Source organism: Biomphalaria glabrata, chromosome 15, assembly GCF_947242115.1.
Source record: "Biomphalaria glabrata chromosome 15, xgBioGlab47.1, whole genome shotgun sequence".
In the NCBI taxonomy this organism is placed as follows: Eukaryota; Metazoa; Mollusca; class Gastropoda; family Planorbidae; genus Biomphalaria; species Biomphalaria glabrata.
The window spans coordinates 20570715-20595762 of NC_074725.1; the positions used below are offsets into that span (position 1 = coordinate 20570715).

Below are 25048 nucleotides of genomic sequence, written 5' to 3' on the forward strand. Positions count from 1 at the left end.
CTTTTCTTTTTAAGCAGATTGCTTTTAAACGGAACTTTCTTTTTTTTCATTAACTTCTAGATATACATTTGGGCATTGCACAATATTCTCTACGGCAGTGTTTCCCCAAAATACTTTCTTCACAGAACACTTCGCACAATCTGAGTATTATCAAGACACTTTTCTTAAAGTTTTACAAAGCTTTTATCAACTCTGTCTGTCAGTCTGTGTACACATTTTTTCTCCCACATCCATTATCGGATCAAGTTGAAACTTCGCACAAATATTCACTGGCAAAGACAAGACAAGAATTAAAAAAAAAAAAGTAACCAATTATACAATTAATTACTGGCGACAAGAGAAACTCATAGTTCAGTTTTCACAGATATGGTTAAATTTGTTGGGTTTAGTTCCCTTAACGCTATTTTTTCCTCACGCATTCTCTGATCAAGTTGATACTTTAAATAATTATTTATTGGACCTGAAAAAACATGAATCAATAAACCAAATGCTCAACTAGTCAATTAATTATTGGTAATTAATTATTTTGCTTTGAGCTCGAGTAAGGGCAATAACTCGTACATTATTGGTAGATAAACTTTTAAGGACAGAGTTCTTCCCCTCTATATACTGTTAGACACCTTATTTATATAGGTTAGTTATTTTAGTTATTTAGCGACGCACCATAGTAGACGCATATTGAACGGGACTAGTGACGTTTGGGATATGTTGGGTTAGAGACCGGAAAATCAGTTAGCGATAGAACACTCCAGGGTAACGACGTGTTTAGTGACAGAGACTTCTACTGTGGCCTTTTATCATAATAAATATATATTAACTTGTTCATCATCGTTGACTACATCTCTTCACCTGTTACAATCGATGTGCCAGTTCTTGTTTGTGTTGTTGGTCAACTACACGTAATACACCCGAACAATTACACCCAAACGATTGCAGAGTAATTGGTTGACTTCAAGACAGCCTGAACTAGCAACATCACAGTGGCGACCCCCGACGCCCGAAGCCCGAACATCGAACCGGACCTCGAAGCAGAACGTTTACTCAGGTGAGGGTCGTGCACTCGAAGATATAAGATTTCATCGGAGTACGGCTGAACACAGCAGCATCACAGAGTGACTTTGTTCTAGATCTACATGCAGTCGTCGCCTGTTTGATCGCACGTTCAACGAGCCGTTAACTCAGGGTGACCTTCGTCAGGACAGTAATCATCGCAACGTCTGGTCTACTTAACCAGTATATTATCAAAGCCTGATCTTCATATGCTGAATCGACCTACAACCAGAGAAACCGTTCATTCATAACGGGTGAGAGATCGTTAGTGAACCTGTTGGACATATTTTTTTCTTCGTCATAGGAGCCACATTGAGTATCAAGTTTTACCTCGTCAGTTTCGAGAAGGACAGTTTGCCCGCTGTCAGAAGTATTGTGAGTACTACAAGTTTGGTAGCTAACTAAATCGAAATCGCTCTGTCGTCTTACCCTTGGAGAGATTCTTGTGGAGCAGTTTGCTCATTGAACCGGTTGCTTGCCACGTTTATAACGGTCACTGTGTTTAACCTTTGGAAGGTTAGTGAAGTAATATTTAACAGTACTGAACATTGATATATCTAGTATTCGTCGGTCTAGACCATACCTAGACTTGTTAGCAGTGAAGTTGTGGAAACAGCTACATCCACTTAATTTCGTTGAAAACCGTTAATCGTCTAACGGAACGTCGTCGGAGGTGACCTTGGTTTCACCTAGTCTACATTGGACAGTTTGGTCTAGTGAAGCAGAGTACAACAGCAAACTTCGTCGTACTACCAGAGTAGCAGCAGAAGCAGTGAACTATTTTAGAGAACCGTTATTCGTCAGCCCAGATCAAGTCATCGTCAAGAAAGTCGTTATTCGTCAGCCCAGATCAAGTCATCGTCAAGAAAGCCGTTATTCGTCAGCCCAGATCAAGTCATCGTCAAGAAATTCGTTATTCGTCAGTCGTCCAGATCAAGTTGCCGTCAAGAGACTGTTATTTGTCAGTAGTCGTCTACACAAGTCAAGTCATCGCCAGAAGAACCGTTAACCTATTCGTCAGTAACTGTGTACACAAAGTCGTCGGAACTACACATACGGTCATCAACAGTCGTCGAAGGAACTGGAACATTTTGCTGTGGCATATCAGGACATCTGTGGCATTACGTGGGATACTGGTAGCACCGGAGAACAGAGTCAGAACTGGAAGAGAGGCAGTGGAATTTGTTGTGATCTAGCATATTCGGGAGTCCGAACAAAGGGATCTTTCTTATCAAAAGCTAAGTGCCATTTTTCTTATTAGTATATGTTTAGATTGCCCTTAGAAATAGATTTTGTCTAAATTTGGTACGTTAGCCTGAGTAAAATCAGGTGGTGCGCCTTAAAACCCGTCGGGGTAGAAGACGTAATTTAGATGAAAAGCTATATTATACATTTAGGATTGTAATTTGTTTTGTTTGTGTAAACGTCATATCCGTTGTTGCCTAGTTACTTCGTGACGTTATCATTGTGTGCCATATTGTCATATCCCAACCCATAGTGATAGTCTCATTTAATTATTTCATTTGTTTATATTATTTTAAATTATTTATTTTTATTAATTTAATTAGATCTGTATTTTTTTTTCACTTAATGATAGAAAGTGCGGGTAGGATTCTTTTACTGTGAATCAGACTAAAATAATTTTAGTTTGAGCGGTTAAAATCAAATATGATTTTGCCATGAGAATAATGCCGAAACTGGCTATGTAGTCAAACACTGTCGTCTGGCTAAATTTAGATCTGCAAATTGTTGTACATCTCTTTGGTACAATTTAATTATCTAGACTCTACTTTGAAATATTATTAAGTTGAAGATGAATGAAGGTAGTACATTCTAGATATATATATCTTGTTGAAGATATATTTGACATTGTATAAACATATTTGTTTTATACGGTTAAATAGAACCATAATCTACTCTAGATCTAGACTCTAGACAGTCTTTGAATTTACTCTAAACACTTCACTGTGACTTCAGTCATACCAGGTTTTAAAATTGATCATAGTTATTCATACTAGATCTAAAAGTCATAGTGCTCTTGATAACTATAGATCTAAATAGTATTATTATACATACTATAATATACTAGATTTAAATTTGTGTGTAATACTGGACCTAATATACAGATTTGAATATAACCATAATAACTCAGACTAGATTTACACATTTACTAAATCTATAGATAGAGACATAACACTTAAAACTTGTATAAAAGTGTGTAAAAATATAAAATACGTTTAAAGTATAACCATAACCAATATAGGCTAAGTAAAAATATATATAAAATATAAAACACAATGGCTACATCATCATATGTGGACCTTAAGGAGGTTAAGGAAACAGCTATGCAGGATGGAAAGGCCATGGAGTTAAAAGGAAAGGACTTAGCAGCTTATGTACAGCAAGTTGTGAAGGAAGAAACGGAACGTCAAAGACAAGAGATAGAAAGACAAGAAGAACGTCAAAGACAAGAGATAGAAAGACAAGACAAAGAGAGAGAAAAGATTAGAGAACATGAAGCTAAAATGGAGAAGATGAGATTGGATGCAGCACAAGCCAGAGCCCAAACTGAACAAGGAAATAACACAAATAACTCAAATAATTATACCACTCAAAGAGACAACCCTAATTCGCAGACATGGCTAAAGAGAAAAATACAAAGTTTTGATGAACAGAAGGATGACATTGGTGATTTTTTGAAAAGATATGAGGCAAAAATGTCTACATTTAATATGCCTGAAGAAGAATGGTCTGAAATACTGATAGACTTTGTTCATGGTCAAGCTCTAACAATATGCCAAAATCATGACCATCATATTGATGATAGCTATCAGGTTTTAAAAAGAGAATTATTAAATGCCTATGGTCATAATGCTACAACTTTTAGAAAGAAATATTTTGACAATATACCATCATTAGGAATAGAACCCCAAACTACCATTAATATGGAAAAGGATTTTTTCAATAAGTGGGTAAAATTAGAAAAAGTGAATAACTCTTATGAGGGATTAAAAAATTTTATTCTAGTGGACAACTTTGTAAATAAATGTGATCCTCAGTTACAATCTTTTATTAAAGAAAGAAACCCCAAAACTATAGATGAAATAACAGAGATAATGAGAGTATACAAAAATGCCTATCCAAATAAACCATTTTCTGATAGGGATAAGAGCAAAGTAGATTTAATAGGATACACCAAAGAAAATGTTGATAGAAGTAGAAATAGAAACAGATCAAATAGTGGAAATAGAAAATATAGTGAAATAACCTGTTTTAAATGTCAAGGAAAAGGTCATATAGCAGCTAACTGTAGAAGAGGGAATAGTAGGTCTGGAAGTAGAAATAGGTACAATGAACAAAATAACAATAGATATAGGAGTAGAGATAGGAATGACAAGGGAAATTATAGAAATAGGAGTTACAGTAGGGAATACAAAAATAAAGGTACAGATAGGATATATTTCATGGAAGGAAATAGGAACAATTTTGCAGTGTACCCAGGGTTTGTAGATAGAATTCCGGTGGAATTAATCAGAGATTCAGGTTGCAACACCTTGGCAGTAAAAACTAAATTTGTCAAACCTCATTGGTATAAAGGGTTTACTAAGAAAGTAGAATTAGCAGATGGCACCGTAAGGGAATTTAAAGCTATAAGGGTGTACATTGAAACTCCATTTTTCACTGGTTATTGTGATGGCATTGCAATACCAGAAATGAGATATGATATGTTAGTAGGAAACATAAAAGGAGTTAAAGAATGTTCAAGAAAAGAATTAGAAGACTGGCAAAACAAATACAAAAACATAAGACAAAATCATGAAAACATAGAAACACAAAATATAACAAGTATGATAATAACAAGATCAATGGATAAAAAAGATGAGAAACAGGAAAATACAATAAATGTAATAAGTAATGATAAAGAAAAAGAAACCACTAATGTAATACAAATAGAAAATACAGATGTTAAGGAAAGAGAGATAGAAAATGAAACACAAAATAGTCTTGAAACACAAATATCACAAAGTGAAAAAGAAACAACACCCACATTTGCATTAGAACAAATGAATGACAATATTATTGGGAAAATTTATTCAAGAATATCAGATAAAAACAATAATAATCCAATGGAGAAATTTTGTATAGAGAATAAAATATTATTTAGACAAACAAGTAATGATAACAAGAAAATAAAACAACTTGTCTTACCACAGAAATATTGGAAAGATGTTTTAATCATGACACATGATAATAATTTAGCAGCACATAGGGGAGTAAAGAAATGTTATAGGAATTTGTCAAAACAAGTATTTTGGCCCAAAATGAAAGCAACAATTAACAAATACATAAACTCATGTGACATATGTCAAAAGAGATCTAACAAAAGCCTAGTGAATAAAGCACCTATTCAAGAAATGGATGAACCTACGGCACCATTTCAGAAAGTATCTATTGATTTAATAGGTCCTTTAATTCAAACTGAAAATAATAACAAATACATTCTAACAGTAATAGACATGTTTAGTAGATACCCAGAGGCAATCCCATTATCAAATACAAGTGCAGAAAATATCATTAATGCCATAACTCAAAAAGTAATTACAAGACATGGTATACCTAAAATTATATTGAGTGATCAGGGATCTCAGTTTAAGTCAGAACAATTTAAGAAATGGACTAAACAATACAATATACAACACATATACTCTTCAGACAGTAACGGTTTATGTGAACGATATGGTGGATCATTAAAAAGATCACTAACAAAGATAATTCAGAATAATCAGAATAAGTGGGATCATTACATTAACTATGTACTATTTGCTCATAGAAACAACATCCATGAAGCAACACAATTTTCACCATATGAAATAATACATGGAAGAAAACCCAGAGATGAATTAGATGTTTTTAAAGAAAATCTAATAGATAATGAGAATAAATTAAATAATGACAGTGAAACAACAATCACAACAGAATTGAAAGAAATATGGACTCAAGCATATAATAACAATAAGAAGTACAAACAAAGTGCTCATGAGAATCTAAATAAGAAAAGACAATTGAAAACACTAGAAGTAGGAAACAATGTATTAATATTGATAAATGACCTGAAAAATAAAATTGGTAAACAATGGAAAGGTCCATTTAAAGTGATAAAACAAATTAATGATGTGAATTATCAAATTGAAATAAATGGGAAAATTAAAACATATCACATAAATAATTTGAAACTGTATCATGATAGAGAAGATGAGTTAATACAAAACATTCAGGAGGAAATAGAAAATAAATTTTCAGAAAGAGAAGAATGCTTGATGATAATAACAAATGAAAATCATAATGAAAATGATATTAAGGAAATACCTGTAATAGAAACAAAAGAGAATCAAACTTGGCAAAAGATTAATCTTAATAATCTAACTAAGGAAAAGTCAAAAGATATAACTAAAATAATACAGGAATACAAAGAAATTTTTTCCAGCATACCAGGAAAAACTAATATTATTAAACATGACATTAAAGTAACAGACCCAAAACCTATCAAACTTAAGCCATATAGAATACCGCTACATTTACAAGACAAAGTAAAGAAAGAAATAGACAATTTACTAGAATCAGGTATAATTGAGCCATCAACATCTCCTTATGCTTCACCAATTGTGATAGCCAAAAAGAAGAATGGAGATATAAGGTTATGTATTGATTATAGGAAACTTAACAACATCACAGAATTTGACCCATATCCAATGCCAAATATAGAGGATATTTTACATAAATTAAATGGAGCAAAATTTTTTACTAAATTAGATTTAACTAAAGGTTATTGGCAAATACCTTTAACAGAAAATGCAAAACCTTACACAGCATTTGTAACACCATATGGTATTTTTCAATGGAATTATATGAGTTTTGGATTAGTAAATGCACCTGCCACATTTAATAGAATGATGAACATGATAATTGGAAACAAAGAAAATGTTATTTGCTATTTGGATGACATATGTATTTTTAATAATAGTTGGGAGGAACATTTGGTAGATGTAAAAGAAGTATTCAAAATAATAAAAGAAAGTGGACTTACAATTCAAGCAGAAAAAGTAGAAATAGGATTGGAGGAAATAATTTTCTTAGGACATAAAATAAATAACAACATGATTAGCCCTATTGAAGATAACATAAAGAAAGTACTTAATATTGAAATACCTACAACAAAAAGACAAATTAAAAGCATATTGGGAATAGTAAATTATTACAGAAAGTTTATAAAGAACTTAGCAGAAATAGTGAATCCACTAAATGACTTACTTAAAAAAGGAAAACCTCAAAAAGTAGTTTGTAATGAGGAATGTGTGAAAGCTATTGACAGAATTAAAGATGTTTTTAGTCATGAACTAATATTAAGACTACCTGATAAAGACAAAATATTTTATGTCACAACTGATGCATCTGGTAATGCTATTGGTGGTTGTTTAATGCAGAACTATGATAACTTACATCCTATATTATATGTAAGTAGAAAATTGTCAGAGGCAGAAAAAAAATATAGTGTCATTGAAAGAGAAGCCTTAGCTGTAATATGGGTAATTACTAAGCTAGAGAGTTATCTAATAGGAAGGAAATTCATATTATTAACTGATCATAAACCTATTCAGTATATACAGCAAAAGAGCATGAAAAACAGTCGTGTTTATAGATGGTTCTTAGCACTACAGGAATATAAATTTGAAGTGAAAGCTATTAGTGGATCTGTGAATATTATAGCTGATTTATTGTCTAGAATGACATTGAAGTGAAACAATTTTGTAAATAAACTATGATTATATTGAGTATGTAATATATATTAATATATTGACACCATTTATATGTTATGAAAAAGGGAGATAAGTAAATTTGATGTTAAGCATTTGAAAGTAAGTATGGATATTTTTTTTGTGTGAATCATTTCATATATCATTGACGAAAGTTAGTTCTATGGAAAAGGGTGAGTATAAAAGAAAAATGGACAAAAGCGTATAAAAGGGTGGTAAAAAAAAAAAAAAAAAAAAAAAAAATTTATTGAATGTGTAAATAAAGTTTGTAATTGTTTTTTGAAATATTGTATTTTATCAGATTACTGTCAGTGAAGAACAATTGTGACTTGTGAGGTGCCCATAGGATGCCACATTTTCCTATATGATGAACTGTGTACTAAGGAGGATGATTCTGGAATGTTATGAACTGTTATGAACATTGACATGAATATGAGGAACTGTCAAGTCAAGATGAAGATGTCAAGATGAAGATGTCAAGATTTTATGTTTGTGGTCTTCCCCTTAAATTGAAAATGCCCTTGTAAGACTTGACAGTAGTGGAAAAATATTGACATATTTTTTTTTCAAGGGGGGGAGGAATCTGTTAGACACCTTATTTATATAGGTTAGTTATTTTAGTTATTTAGCGACGCACCATAGTAGACGCATATTGAACGGGACTAGTGACGTTTGGGATATGTTGGGTTAGAGACCGGAAAATCAGTTAGCGATAGAACACTCCAGGGTAACGACGTGTTTAGTGACAGAGACTTCTACTGTGGCCTTTTATCATAATAAATATATATTAACTTGTTCATCATCGTTGACTACATCTCTTCACCTGTTACAATCGATGTGCCAGTTCTTGTTTGTGTTGTTGGTCAACTACACGTAATACACCCGAACAATTACACCCAAACGATTGCAGAGTAATTGGTTGACTTCAAGACAGCCTGAACTAGCAACATCACAATACGCAATGTTTACATAAAATATTGGATTTTTAATAGGGGCGATCGCCCCCCCCCCCCCACTCGGCCGACCCCCCACCCTCGATAGGGGGGGAGCGGACGAATTTTAGTATACAATTCACACAATTTGTATACGAATTTATTACTTATTTTAATAATATATACTAATTATTTATATTTAAACCTATTTTTAGATTATTTCGCCCCCCCCTCTAGTATGTTGTTCGACATGGTGGGGTCGGAAGGGGGCGATGGCATCAATTCCGCCCCCCCCCCATAAACTTTCGAGTGGGGGGGGGCGGTCCAATTTATATGTAGAATTCACAGCTTGCTAACAGAATCAATTGAATATCTATATGATTAAAACTTGTTATTGATATTTTAAGCGATCTTTATATTTTGTCGTTCCCTCTTGGCCGATGGGGTGGGGATCGAATACCTCTACTGCCCTTCCCACCTAAAACTTTGAGTGGGGGGGGGGCTGTCCTACTTTTCGGAGAAATCATAATTTATGAACAAAATTAGTTGAATTAATATATACATTTTATATTATGTCGCTCTCCTTCAGGTATTTTTGCCGATTCGGTGGGGTGGGGTGGGGGCGATTGCATGTACTGCCCTCCCCACTCTAGCCCTCTGAGTGGGGGGGGGCGGTCCTATTTTTATGGAGAAATCATTGTATGTGAACAAAATTAGTTGAATATGTATATAATATAAACTACGTGAACCCATTGTATATTATGTCGCACCACGCTCCAATCTCAAATTTATCATTAGTAAATATAAAATGAAAAAAGATTGTACCAGGTGGGAGGGGCGATACATGCAATCACCTTCCCCCCCATGGGACAAACCAATACTTTTTCTTTTTGTATTATAGTTAAGAAATTACAAAATAAAAAAATGTGTCACTAATATAATTTATACATGCTATAAAATTAAATTCTTATATCGAGTCGCCCCAATCCTATTCTTTAATGCCAAATGCAATCATTAGCAGAAATTATAAAAAGGAGTGAGGATTAATCGTTTTCACTCTGTCGCCCCCTCCCCTTTCCAGAGTTTATGTATTTTCACATGAGTTTATCTTAATTATTTTAAGAAAGACTTTGCTTTGGAAAAGTTATAATTCAAACGAAATTTTTCAGTCACGATTGAGATGAGTTCTAAACCCAAATATTTTTTTTCCTAGTCGCCTTTTTCCAACCTTTACTCAATCTGATATTTTTCTAGTTAAATAAGTTTTGTACTATAACTCACAATTTATGCTTTTTTAAATATTATTTATCGAATAATTTTTTTTCGGCGGCGATCCTCAAAGCCTTAATCTTATCTTTTCAAGGAACAAATCGGTTTTATTTGCAATGTATTAAGGGCGTAAAAATTTATATTAGAATATTGTTCAACATTATTCAAAAAGTCCATTATAATAGGATGAATAATGAGCTTTAGGTCAGGAGAACGCTTTTCGTGATTGGGCTTCGACCCGAACCCCACTGATGAATAATGCAAGAGAAAGGCCTCAACATGACTTTTTTTATTATATATATATATATATATATATATATATATATATATATATATATATATATGTGTGTGTGTGTGTGTGTGTGTGTGTGTGTGTGTGTGTGTGTGTGTGTGTGTGTGTGTGTGTGTGTGTGTGTGTGTGTGTGTGTGTGTGTGTGTGTGTGTGTGTGTGTGTGCTGTACGCACGTTTATGCATAGGGTTAGGGTTTAATCGGCGTTAGGGTTAGGGTTTGGAAAAAAAACGCCCCCCCCCCACTCCAAAGTTCTGGATCCGCTAGTGCTCCACTGCATGTCTATTCTAAACAATGATTCTAAAAGCCAAGTCACAATGCTGAGATCACTGACCAGCAGCCATGGTCTGACTCATAGTTTAACTATCCCTAAAGAGCAAAGCCCCAGCTGATAGTGTTTGATCAAGTTGGCTAATTGTCTGTTGGCTACACACTTACAGGTGAGTTCTGGGGTTTCAATGCACCTGCTGTGGAAACATACGTTTAATTAACCAAATAATTAGCAACAAAGTTGCTGAAATAAACATGATCTCTGTCTGCCTAAGTTATTACTTCTGCTAGTATAAAAATGTGTAAGGTACTAGAAAAAAGCAAAAGAGTTCCTTTTTTTAAAAAAAAATAGAATTATGGGCGCAGTCGTCAGTAAAGGAATTATGGGATAGCGCAAGAGAAGAGGGACGTGAGAGCAGTGTCCATGACGTCCATGAAGTCTTTAAGGCAGCAAGTTATTTAGTTGTATGAAATGACACTTGCCAACTAAAGAATGAATATTACATTTTTGCTGCAAAGGAAAGAGATTAGAAATTAGATTTGAAAGAGTTGTGATTGGCTTGAATACAATCAATGAAATCTATCTATTTATCAATCATTGTGAGAAATCTTCATCTCAATAACATCTTGTTATATTATTATGCACAAAGTGTTATTACTAAATGTAAACTATTGTACAAAGTGGCTGCCCGATAACCTAAAACAAAAAACAACCCCCTAGATCTACTTGCCATGCTGGATACTATCTTTGTTTAATTCTATATAAATAGTTCTCTAGTTCGAGACCAGTTGTGATTGCTTCACTTACATGTTTCAAACAGCGCTCACTCCTACCCGCCCCAACCCCCTTCTATTTTTTATCTGTTGTCATGAGTTTGGATCCAACCTTTGAAGGTATTTGTTTGAAAACATTCCTGGGCTGTGATTGGAGGAGATTGGAACACGTGCAGGGTACACGATTTTACGTCTGCAGGCGATGATCTGGCCAGCAATCTTAGAAGACTTTCACGAAAACACTGTATGAACTATGTATGAACTATGTATGAACTAGGTATGAACTAGGTATGAACTATGTATGAACTAGGTCCATGTTATCAGTATGTTCTATTTCTATGCAGAACATTTATTGAAAGAGATAAAAATGTACAATAAATATATACAAAATATTGGAGATTTGTATTCATTGATGCGAACCTATCAACAGCAAGCTTTTTGGCGTCTCCGGTGTGCACACTACTTAAGTATTGACAAGACAAGTATTGTAATGGAATTGAAGAATACATTTCGTTGCTCTTTCCCTTGTAATGCAAAGTAAGTACGAAGCTTATATCAGCTCACTCTGTTTGTCTGTCTGGTAAAAAGTGTGAACACGTTATTTTTCCCACACACGTTCTCGAATCAAGTTGAAACTTCGCACAATTATTCACTGATATAGACAAGACGTGAATCAATAAAAGAAAGCGTCCAATTAGTCAATTAATTACTGGTAATTAATTATTTTGTTTGATACCAACAAAGGAAACTAATCCTTCAGTATTCACAGATATGGCTAAATCTGTTGAGTTTAGTCCTCTTAAATAATTGTTAACGCTATTTCTCCCTCACGCGTTCTCCGATCAAGCTGATTATTTAAACAATTATTTAAGTTAGCTAATAAAAAAAATACCCGAATTAGTTAATTAATTATTGGCAATTAATTATTTTGTTTGTTTTCATTAATTAGGTGGTAACAGTGATCTCTCATTATGTAACATACAAGTAAAGTTCCCCTTTCAGACCTTGTGATCTATAGGGCAGATGATGTAAAGGTCATCTGTTTCTGTGGCCCACGGTGAACTCGGGTGTCATGTGGCCGGCACAACGACCAACCGCCTTTACTTCCCCAAAACTAATGTCAGGTACAAATTAGAGCTGGGCTTACTCAGAGGCGTCCAAATTTCCTGAAGTTGAAAATTCCAGTCTTCACCAGGGACTCGGGACGTCACTGACATTGCTTATATTTATTTCAAAATATCTCTCGCGCTTTTCATTTTCTTTACATTTTGTCATTAGGTTCATGACATCGCTAACACATTTCTTCATATCCCCATCTCTTCTTTTTCTCTCTTACAGAATTGTAATGCTTAAAGAGCTTGAACGGGGTATTACAAAACAAAATCAAAGATAAAATGAATGTGATTAACTTGAAATTTGCAAAACCCAAAATAAAACTTCTAATAATCAAAATTCTATTAGGATTAAACTGCCGATTAAAATGGTTCGATAAAAATGTAGATTTTGAGCGACAAACTGCTTGGCTTCCATGCTAAGGGAATTTGAGATCGAGTCCCGATGTAGACTTGGGACATTTTTAGCGGTACCTAAAAGGCAAAACGCCTCTATGAGTCTTGTGTAAAAATGTCCGTCTGTCCATCTGTATGTCAATGATTATATTTGAAATACAGAATATCTAAGTGAAAATCTTATTTCATGATATTTTGTTGTTTACTAAGTTACTGTGCGTCGGCTGATTAGCAAACCCGTCTTTTGTTGTTTTTTAATTAATAATGCGATCTATTTTTCATGAACATACGTACATTTAAAGCAATGCTTAAAGCACGTATATATTATTTACTATTTATTGTACTTTACCATGTTCATAAAATATTTTGTTTGAACAAACAACATATTATTTGATATACAACTTACAAAAAAAAAAAAAAAAAAAAAAAAAAAATAAAATAAAAAAAAAAAAATTCTGCGGCTTTATTTCATGCTTAGTTTGAATATTGAGAGGCTCGAAAGGATTGTGTCTTGGGGCGGATATGGATATTTACATCAAGAAAAGTCTACTAAGTAAACGAGCTTTGAAGGAAAAGGAAATATTGCGTTTTTCAAAAATTAAATTATACGAAAAACGAAATTTGGCGATTCCCTTTTTTCTTTAAAATTCTAAAGTTTTGGTTAAAAAATGGGAGCTTTAAGTCCGGGCTATAGCTGCAGCCAGATCTCACTTCTTGCCACTGGACCTGTCTGTAGTTCTACTTGCCGTGTCAACAAAATTGTTTTGGAACATCGCGGCGAAGATTGTTCGTCATGAACTTTCAAATCAAACAGCCCCGGTCTCCTGAAAATTGTCTCTTGTAATGGCTGCCTTTCTCTTCCCGCCGTTTTTTTCTTTCTTTTATATTTCATTAGGCGATGCCCGCAAGTGGAGTTAACTCTATACAACTAGATTGTCCTGACCAGACGCTAAAGGAGGACGTGCTTTTCTCCCCTTTTCTACTCGATTCTCTTCCCTTGGCTTTTTTCCATCCCTATTCTATGCCGCTGTGTGTGCGTCAGTCTCTCGCTCCCGCTCGGTTGTGATGCAGACGACGCCTCAATCTCATTTTTACTCGCGGTAATCCAAGAGTATTTTTGTTTGGTTCCTCAGTGTAGATCTCAAAGCGTTCTTGTGTAGCAGATGTGAAATAGTGGGAACTTACAATCTATCTAGGATTCGATTACAGACCTTTTAGCAGCCGATGAATTTTTTAATATACTGTAAGTAGATCAATAGTATTTCATCTAGGTCTAGTAGATGATTTTTTTGACTGATTATTTTTTAAAATTTATTTTCTTTTTTTTTTTTTAATTTGTCGTCTTTACGTAATGGAAGCACCTCCTTCCTAAAGTCAGTTCTATACGATATTTTTAAAATGATTAATTCAGGAACGGTTAGGGCCGGATTTACCTATGGACAATAAAAGCTTTAGATTAGGGCCACCAAGAAATATTTTGCACTGATCTGGACTAAAAAAGGTGCCCCAAAATGGCCTCATATCTCAAATCGCTCAGGGCCTTTTCAAGTCCGGCACCGATCTGATCTGTTCATGCATTTTTTTAATACTATGAAAGATGGTCGAAATATTACGGGTCGCCATGCCATATTGTTGTTTTAAACAGGCAGAGACAGAGGCATAGACATGTCCAGCATTACCGCAACTAATCGAAAAGTCAAATGGAACCTTTTCTCTGAGACTTCATTAGGCAGAAGTTTCGGAGGGCTGGGTGAAGCCCTCTGGTCGTAGTTTAAGCATCACTTGTCCAATAAAAGTAAAAAAAAAAAGTAAGAAAAGTTCCACTTTCAGACCTTGCGATCGTCAGGGGCGGATGATGTAATAGTCAACTGTTTTTTGTTGTTTCTTTTTTGGTTGACGGTTATAAATGCACTGAATAAAATTTAAAAATCTAAATGCATGTAAAAATTTCGATGAAAGAAATGGAGTCCTTGTAAATTCTATCTTTGTTCCATAATTTTCTTTTTTTTAATATGCAGATTTGGTTAACAATGCTCCAATTTTGAGGCTTCATTTAAACCTTGGGTTGCCGCATAGTCTTACATTATAGTTAATTCGGCCTTAGACGATGTCGTCTTGTTAAGTCCATCACACTATTGTAATGCGTTTCAACAGCCGTCAAGAAGATACTATGTTCAAACCTTGTCCGCTGCCTTCTGTTGCCGTTCTGCAGGAGGTCTGACCTAGGACGTACAAATATTTGTCTGAAAGAGTGCGCGAAACTTGTAAAACAAAAAAAAAATTGTTTTTTTTTTTTATAAACCAGGCCTAATGTAACAAAAATGAAACTTAGGAAACGTAATCTCATCTCCCCTGCGCCTGTGGTCCTTTCTGGGGCATAGGCCACCAACCAGCTTCCTCCAGGCGTCTCGGTCTGGGCGATTCTCTCCAACTGTCCCCACGTCTTGCCCATCTGCTAGGCATCTGCTTCCAAATCACGTCACCATGTATTCCTGGGACGTTCTCTCTCACTCTTTCCTTGGGGGGTTCCAGGTTAAGGCTTGCCTTGTTATGTTGGATGCAGGCTTGCGAAGGGTGTGACCTATCCATCTCCAGCGTCTGTGAAGGGTATCTACTTCAATGGGCTGCTTATTTGTTCTTTGCCACAGTTTCTCAGTTTCGAGATCTTGTCTGATCAGTGGATCATAAGATTCCTTTTTTTCATTGTGGTGATGGTGGTTTTCCAGTTCTCTGCGCCATAAAGTAGTATTGTAAAAAAAAAAAAAGAAACATAAAATTGAAACATACGAAACGTAAGCCAAAAAGAATTTTTATTTGTTTCCCGAAAATCAAAGTCTTATAGTTTCTTGCATTTGTTTCTACTAACAAAAAACACATATCTTTAAAATGCACTATGTAAATGAGCTTATTGCTTTTCCCCCTTGAACTTTGACCTGAAAAACGACCAAGAGAGAAACATGCCAAAAAAAAAAAATAGTGAAAGTTCGACTTGAATGATTCGTTGGCCAATGGTGATGACTGCACTAACCCTTAGTTCTTTCAGTGTAAGTCTTGAAGCTTTTTGAAGCAGACGTGACTCTGTGGGAACAGTTTGATTGTCAAAAGAGCTGAGCCGAAGGCTCTTCGAGCTCTAGGCTTGTAAGCCGGCTTGAACAACCGTTCTGTCTGGAAGAGATCCAAGTCAATGTCTATGTAAAGCATTGCTATTTCCGATATATCTGGCTCTCCGGGTGCATGGACTAGAATGCATGGCCGAAGGCCGTGTACACCGGGAACCTCCGCCATTTTCCTATGTTGTACCAAGCTAACTGTGCAGGACTCGCCATTAGTGTAACGTCCCTTGAGGAACGGCGCATGGATTATCGACAGGGACGTGGGAGCTCTCTTTCAACTCCGCACCGTGCAATGGGAAAGCTCTCGCATTCCCTTGGACACTGCCACAGGAATTTTGTTTTGCTATTCATTTAGCCTAATTACTTCCTCAAGTAATCGTTTCTACCCGGGTGCCACGTTGAGGCAGAATAGCGTACCCGGGTCTGTGAAAACCTACATTTTATGTAAGATTCAATAACAGATCTTTTAGCAGCTGATGAGTTTGTTGTACTGTAACTAGATCTATAGTATCTCATCTAGAAATAATAAAATGTTGCTTTGGACACAATTTTTTAAATATAATTTCTTCTAGATCATAAGGTGAAATGTCCAAATATTTTGGCTTGAATTATTTTACCAACTTATATGTTAGTTTTGGACTATGGTTGACATTGTTTGTTCTGGTATTCGCTAAAAGTAAAATAATAGATTCAAGTACATTGGGAGATATGGTTCAAGGATCCCCAGTCACAGACTCGGTGACTTTGGTGAACTCAGAGGAGACCTAAAAATAGCCATGTTGATTATTCCTCGAACTCGGTACTCCTCTGTCCATAAGCCAAACGTTTAGCTACTCGGCCAAAATCTATCTACGCATTGCCATCACTTCATCATTGTAACTACATTTCAACGACACAAATAAAGATTAATCTAAAAAGTAAGAGGATGTATCTGTTAGAAAGCTTCTATGAACTCACTCCGTTCTGTCTGGTACATAATCTGTACACCCTTTATTCTCTTACTTTCAATTCTTGGATGGAGTGGAACGTTTGCACAATTATTCATTGTGCCTAATAAATATTTTAATTTAAAAAAAATAAACAGTTAATAAATTAATTACTAAATGGTAATAAACTAATTTTGGTTGACATAGAAAAAGGGAAGTAAATCTTACAATCACTGGCGGATCCAGGGGGGGGGCGGTAGGGGCGATCGCCCCCCCCCACTCGGCCAACCCCCCCCCCCCCCCGAAGGGGGGGGGGCGGACGAACTTTAGTATAGGATTCACACAATTGGTATACGAATTTATTACTTATGTTAAAAATATATACTAATTATTTATATTTCAACCTATTTTTAGATTATTTCACCCCCCCCCCTCTAGTATGTTGGCTGATTTGGTGGGGTCGGGAGGGGGCAATGGTATCAATCCCGCCCCCCCTACACTTTCGAGTGGGGGGGCGGTCCAAATTGTTTGTAGAAATCACAGCTTGCTAACAAAATCAATTAAATATCTATATTTTTAAAACTTGTTATTGATATTTTAAGCGATCTTTATATTATGTCGTTCCCTGTTAGCCGATTGGTGTGTGTGTGTGTGGGGGGGGGGTGAATACCTCTACTGCCTTTCCCACCTAAACCCTTTGAGTGGGGGGGGGCGGTCCGTTTTTATGGAGAAATCATAGTTTGTGAACAAAATTAGTTGAATTAATATATAAATTGTATATTATGTCGCTCCCTTTCTGGTATCTTGGCCGATTCGGTGGGGTGAGGGGGGGGGCGATTGCATGTACTGCCCTCCCCACTCTAGCCCTCTGATTGCTGGGGGGGCGGTCCTATTTTTGTGGAGAATCATAGTTTGTGAACAAAATTAGTTGAATATCTATATAATATAAACTACGTATTGATATGTGACCCATTGTATATTATGTCGTACCACACTCTAATCTCAAATTGTATCATTAGTAGCCTAAATGAAAAAGGGTTGTACCAGGTGGGAGGGGCGATACATGCAATCGCATTTCCCCCATAGGACAAATCAATACTTTTTCTTTTTGTATTATAGTTAAGAAATTACAAAATTTAAAAAAATCTGTCACTAATATAATTTATATATACTTCCCACCCCTATTCTTTAATGACAAATGCAATCTTTAGCAGAAATTATTAAAGGAGCGAGGATTAATCGTTTTCACTCTACCGCCCCTCCCATTTCCAGACCAGAGTTTATGTAATTTCACATGAATTTATCATAATTATTTTAAGAAAGACTATGCATTGGAAAAGTTAGAATTCAAACGAAATTTTTCAGAATAAAAGTCATGATTGAGATGAGTTCTAAACTCAAATAATTATTTCATAGTTGCCTTTTCCCAACCATTACTCAATCTGATATTTTTCTAGTTAAATAAATTTGGGACTATAATTCACAATTTATACTTCAATTTTCTTAAATACTATTTATCAAAGCAAAAATCTAAATATGTGGGGTATCCTATCTTTTCAAGGAACAAATCAGTTTTATTTGCAATGTATTATGGGCCTAAAAATTTATATTAGAATATTTTTCAAGTACAACATTATTCGAAAGGTCCTTTTTAATAGTATGAATAATGAGCTTTAGGTCAGGAGAATGCGTTTCTGCAGTGAAGAATGAAAGAAAACGCTTTTGGCGTCGGGGCTTCGCCCCGAACTCCATTAATGAATAATGAGTTGCAGATGTCAGGAGAATGCGTTTCTACAGTGAAAAAAGCAAGAAAACGCTTTTGTCGTCGGGGCTTCGAGCCGAACTCCATTGGTGAATAGTGAGCTATACTTGTCAGGAGAATGCGTTTCTGCAATGAAGAATGCAAGAAAATGCTTTTGGCGTCGGGGCTACGCCCCGAACTCCATTGATGAATAATGAACTGCAGATGTCAGGAGAATACGTTTCTACAGTGAAAAAAGCAAGAAAACGCTTTTGTCGTCGGGGCTTCGCCCCGAACCCCACAAGAGAACCTTATAGCGCTGCCCCAGTTGTTTTGTTTTCGCCGAAAGTTGAGAAATGATATATATATATATATGTTTGTGTGTGTGTGCGCGCGCGCGCTCTACGCACGTTTATGCATAGGGTTAGGGTTTACTGGGCGTTAGGGTTAGGGTTTGGAAAAAAATCGCCCCCCCCCCACTTCAAAGTTCTGGATCCGCTAGTGCTTACAATATTGAGAGATATGTCAGAAAAATGGGAAGCTCTTTTCTTTTTAAAGATTTATTTTAAAGAAAAGTATGTTTTTTTTAAAACTTTGCTTGCTTTACAAATATGTCTCCAAATAAAAAAAAATAATAGTGCATGCATTTTAATAATAATAATAAGGCCTGTCTTCGAGTCCGAAAATTAGTGAGGAATGCAGTATTTCCCGTGGCTACGCAGCCCCAGCTATAACCTACATATTTCGCCACTTCCAGGGCAAGCATAACCATTGTCCGCAGGTGGTCGATTTAGATTTTCTTTTCGCCGTCTGCGTGTCCTCGGCAGCGGATTTTCTTTTGTTCTCAAATGTGTATCCCGCGGCCTTCGTAAGTGACCTCCAGCTGTCTCGTTCTGAGGCCGCATGTAACCAGGTGCTCTTTTCTATGTCAGCTAAGGCAAGTTGGCGCATATTAAAGTAATCGTATCTAAGCACCTTAGCTTGTGTGCATGATACTCAGTTCGTTGATGAATTTTCTTTTGGAAATTCTGACAAAGGTGTGGAGAATAGTTAACAGACACACCAATCATTTTATGTAATATCCCATTATATTCCCATGACATATTCATATTATTTTTGACTAATTGAGAATAAAATACAAGTGTATTAATATTAACTTGCCTTAGCTGACATAGAAAAGAGCACCTGGTTACATGCGGCCTCAATTAAAACATAATAATTCATTTCTATTCAAAAGTGAATTAATGCTTTCATGTGTACCAATATTTGTCATTTAGATCAGCGCGTAGGTAACCCGAAATACTAAAGGATATGGGTTAAAATCCAATTTATTTATTCAGCTCAAAGTCTCTCTTTCTCTCTCTCTCTCTCTCTAACTTGCGATCTATAGGGCAGATGATATTAAGGTCATCTGTTTCTTTGGCCAACGGTTAAAAAGCACAACCACTAAGTGGCTTTACTCCCCCCCCCCAACATATATATGTATTTATAAATATTAAATAATTTACACAAGCTATTCGTATTAAGAGCTGGTGCTAAAAATCGATCTCCAATAAAGGTCTGCCTTCGACGTAGGAGATCGTGAGAATTCGTCCATGAAGCCGAATGAGACCAAATCAGACTCAGTTCCACGCAGGTAACACATTGTTATTTCCCCTCGACACTCAAACACGTTTCCCTGTACCTGTAAGTAAACATGGGCATTTACCTTCCTGCCAACATCCAATCAATCATTTGGTGAATCGATTAGGCCCGTTCTAATCTTATCGCTTTTGTGGTTCGCTATTCATTGGAAAATTCGGCAAGTTTGGAACCTCTCCTTCTCACTCCTCAAACTGTTTTTCAAATATAAATTCACGAGCCAACCCGCGGCGTAGCACACGCCGCTATTTAATGACAGGTGAACACTTCCTGAAAGAAACAGTTGTCCAAATGGGGTGGGTGGTTGGGCGACGTAGAGAATTATAGATACAGATAGCGTGGAAATTATGAACATTTAGTTCTGCATTACATACTAGACTTATTGATAGAGATAGTCTTAAAGAAGCGCCTTTAGAGGGGGCGCTATTTTTTTTAAATTTCCTTTCAAACAAAATAAATACGCCCACCAGTAAAAAAAATAAATAGACGCTGCGAATTTCAGTCTTGAGAAAAACAAATCATTACACATTATATCTACTGTCTTTCTGCGAGAGCTAAAAGCGACTTGTCTAAAAATAGTTTCACAAAAAGGTAACACTGTAAAATATATTTACAGTGGTAGCATTAGGTTTAGATCAGCACATTTGAAATTTATGCAATAATAAAATTCTGCATTTCTGTAAACATCACGTGACTGAACATGCGAAGAAACACACGACGTATACGGATTAATAAAAAAACAAGACAACTATGATTATACTCCATCTCTTCTTTGCACACCTCCTTCACAAAATACGAAGTTTCACACTATTGTGCGCACTGTTTGAGTTTCTAGATAGGATCAAGATGCAAGGTTGTTTTTTTTTTTTCCTAACGATGTTCCGTTCAAGTCTGGAATCTGAAGAAGTAACTGTGTCTTCAAGGCGGACCTTTGTGTGGTTCCGTCTAGTCAGCATCTCCCATTCAGTGTGTCATTAAATATCTTCATATAATTCTCTTGAGCTAAATTGCTTGCTTTTTAGGGTACACATAAGAATTTAGTTCGTACACGACATTCTGGCGCAGTCGTTTCGGATGATCGTTTTGGCGCAGCCGTTATAGGGTGCCATAGGTTCTGACAACATTATATGGAAGACAAATCTTTTTATAATAAACATTGTTTTTTTCACTGCAATATATTATGGTATATTTAGCATACATTCTCCCCCACCCCACCCACCCCACTCTGCAAAAATTTTAAAGAAATTTTGAATATTTCATGAATCCTCATTGCAAACTATGGATCGCTACATGGTTGTGCGGTATGACCTTGGAACATAAGGTCTCGACGGTCTATAGTTCGAGCTCTGCAGGCCGAAATCCCCCCCCCCCTCCGCTACGTACACATTATAATGTTAGTAATATAAAAATAATTATTTTGGGTTTGTCCTCTTAGATAATGGTACACATTACTTTTTTCAAGCCCATTCTGGGATTAAGTTGAAAATTTACTATGTGTTATTTATTGTACTTAACAAAACATGAATCAGTTAAAAATGTAACCCAATAGCCAACTAATTATTAATAATTAATGTTTTCGTTTGTAATGGGAAATAATTTCTACATCGTTGAAAAGTATAAGTGTAAATGTGGAGTTCTTCCTCTTAAAAGGCTTTATTGTTGTTGTTTTTTGTTAAAATATTTTTTTACATTTCGAATCTGTGTTTTTTTTTTCTCTACTCCTTTTTTCGTTTTTTTGAGCCCAGCCGCCTGGTCGTGTGGACTGCGTTCTTGACTATCATCCAGTTTGTACCAAGTTCGAATCCGCTTCCATTCCCAACCGTCTTGCATTTGGTCTGTGCAACGAGGTCATAAACTTCCTTTCTGAAGGAACCCCCGGAACATATAAAACAAAATAAGATTTCATGTTCCTAGTGCTAGACTCCTTTCAAGGTTAAATCTCAGTTTTATCTATCAAGTCCAGCCTCAAAGAAACAATCTGTACAAACTTGACATTTAAAAAAAACAGAAACAAAAAGGAAGGAAACAATAGAAACAATGATGAGAAAGTAATTCAAGGAAATAGATCGAAGTCTTTTGTCCAAGACGACAAATGGTTTTGTCTCTGAACGTTCAGTAGTGCGTCCACTTAATTGCGGACACATACTGAGTAGTGCGTCCACTTAATTGCGGACACAGACGTGGACATGCCGGAGATAATGCAGTGACAATAGAAGACAATAGCAATGGACGCGGTGTGTAATTGTGTTCAGTTTACAGGTTCAAGAGAAACAGAGGCACGATTAAGAGAGAGATAGAGTCTGTTTGTGTGTATGTCTGTGTGTGTAACGGAGAGGAAGAGGGAGAAAAGGGGAGACGGAGAGAGAGAGAGAGAGAGAGTCGTCCAAATATTTAACAAAGAAAAGAGAAAACCAGTCGAAAGGAAGCGAGGATGAAATGATAGAGTCAAGGAAGGGAACACAATGATAGAGTCAAGGCAGGGAACACAATTGTTCATGTGACTAAGACTTTAAAAGAGAGACTAATTTAAATTCGGAATGGGCATTCAGAGGAACTTATGGAGTGGACATTCACAGAGTCTAATAGACATTCAAACAGACTAATATACATTTAGAGAAACATAGCATTAGAAAAACAAGGTGATTGACTAACGAAAGTGTTCATCTATTTCTAGTTAGAAACTATCTGTGTCTGTTTGAGGAAAGAGAGAGAGAGAGACGACAAAGAGAGAAAGGGAGAGAGAAAGGGGATAGAGAGGGAGACAAATAGGGAAGAGAGGTAGGGAAAGATAGAAGATGAAAGAGAGGAAGGAAGAGAGAGGGACAGAGAGAGAGGGAAAAAGAGAGACAGGGACAGAGAGAGAGAGTGATGGAGAGAGAGAGAGAGGGGGGAAGGAAGAGAGGGACAGAAAAAAAGAGAGGGGAACAGAGAGGGTGACAGAGATGGAGAGGAAGGGTTGGTGTGAGAGAGGGAGAGAGAAGAAGAAAGAGAGGGGAGAAGAGACGACAGAAAAAAGAATACATTCTAAATATGTAAGAGAGAAGTAGGTCACGGATATATTGGGAAATGAAAGAGAGAAAGAGAGAAGCAAGTCACGGATATACTTGGAAATGAAAGAGAGAAAGAGAGAAAGAGAAAGAGTAAAAGTGAAAGATTTGAAGCTAAGATTGAAACACATAGACACACACAGTCAAGGCGACAGACGCGTGGACTGAAAAGCGGATGTCCTGACCACGAGAGGTCGTTGCGTCCATCTATTTCTAGCCATGTCCCTGGATTGGTCAACCAAATTTGATTTCATTCCTTGATTGCTCAAAACCTTTCATCAGTGGCTCTAAATTACATTAGCAACTCGCCAAGTGGCCGAAACTGGCACAGGCCAAGCTAACAGAAGTAGGTTATACTCCATCAACATGTTCAATACGTACTAGTGTCAGTGTTATATTTACATAGCTTATATCAACTCTGTCTGTTTGTCTGTCTGTCTGGTAAAAAGTTTGAACATGTTTTTTCTCTCATTTCCCATTTTTGGATTAAGTCAACACTTTGCGCAATTATTCATTGAACCTGACAAGACATGAATCAATATTTTTTTTTTAAACAAATTAGTTAATTAATTGTTGGTGATTAATTATTTAGTTTGATATCGAAATAATGGGAATAAATGCTACTTAAGGAAAGACATTAATAATATATATATATATAATCTCCATATTACATTCTGATAATGATTTATACATAATTACCACTTCCCATTCTTCGATCAAGTTGAAATTTCGCTTAATTAATCACAGTCGACAATAATACAAGAATCAATAAAAAAAACCCCAATTAATTAATTAACCAATTAATTTTTTTCCTATAGCAGTAAGGGAGCTAAGCCCTGCTATTTTAAGATAAATGGCAGTAATTAGCGTTTCTTTCCCTTAAACAAGTTTTGTATTCTTTTTTCTATTGCTTTCTACCTAGATCTAGTTTTTTTTTTTGGTTTGAATTAATAAATGGATCTTTAACTCATTCAGAAATTAATAAAATTTAATAATAATAATCTAATTTAATTTAATAATTTATGTAGTCAAAAATGAACGTAAAAGTCACAACAATTAAAACCGTAGTTCCCGGCTTAAAACCAAAGCGCGTTGCCACTCAGCCACTATCTAATTTCATCAAATCTGATCTAGTCTTTACCTGTCAAACTGTGTGTCGTCTGCTGGGGATCCTGCTTTCCAGAATTTTTGTATTTTACAAGCACTAAGCAAAACTTTTCCCTATACGGCCAAGTTACAGCGCAGACGTATGCAAATAGCTGCAAAAGGGGCTGAGACAAGGAGCAGGGCAGGGATTTGGGGGAAATAAATCGTACATGTATCTTCGTTGTGTGTAATGTTGGTCTGACATCATCATCTTTCTACCCCCTGCCCTTCGGTCAGCGATCATCTTTCTTCCCCCTGCCCTTCGGTCAGCGATCATCTTTCCGGTGTGATAGTAATCACGTCTCAAAAACACAACAGACTAATGTTAGATTTATGGCATAGTACTAGGATAAGTTATGTATACTTTACCCCAGACAATCCCAAGCACGATATGTTTATGTGTATGTGTATGTGTATTCATCTATCTATCTATCTATCTATCTATCTATCTATCTATCTATCTATCTATCTATCTATCTATCTATCTATCTATCTATCTATCTATCTATCTATCTATCTATCTATCTAT

At 35.8% G+C, this 25048-nt stretch overlaps 2 long non-coding RNA genes across 2 annotated transcripts in view; both read left to right on the forward strand.

Moving 5' to 3' along the window:
- Positions 1 to 615: 615 nt before the first annotated feature.
- Positions 616 to 8659, forward strand: LOC129923128 (uncharacterized). Its single transcript, XR_008775058.1, has 2 exons — positions 616 to 2873; positions 8164 to 8659. It is a non-coding gene; the product is annotated as an uncharacterized LOC129923128 (long non-coding RNA).
- A 5245-nt stretch (positions 8660 to 13904) lies between these two features.
- The window catches only part of LOC129923192 (uncharacterized), a 93044-nt gene continuing 81900 nt past the window's right edge, over positions 13905 to 25048 (forward strand). Inside the window, exon 1 of the long non-coding RNA XR_008775114.1 lies at positions 13905 to 14148. This is a non-coding gene — a long non-coding RNA (uncharacterized LOC129923192). The remainder of the gene's footprint in view (positions 14149 to 25048) is intronic.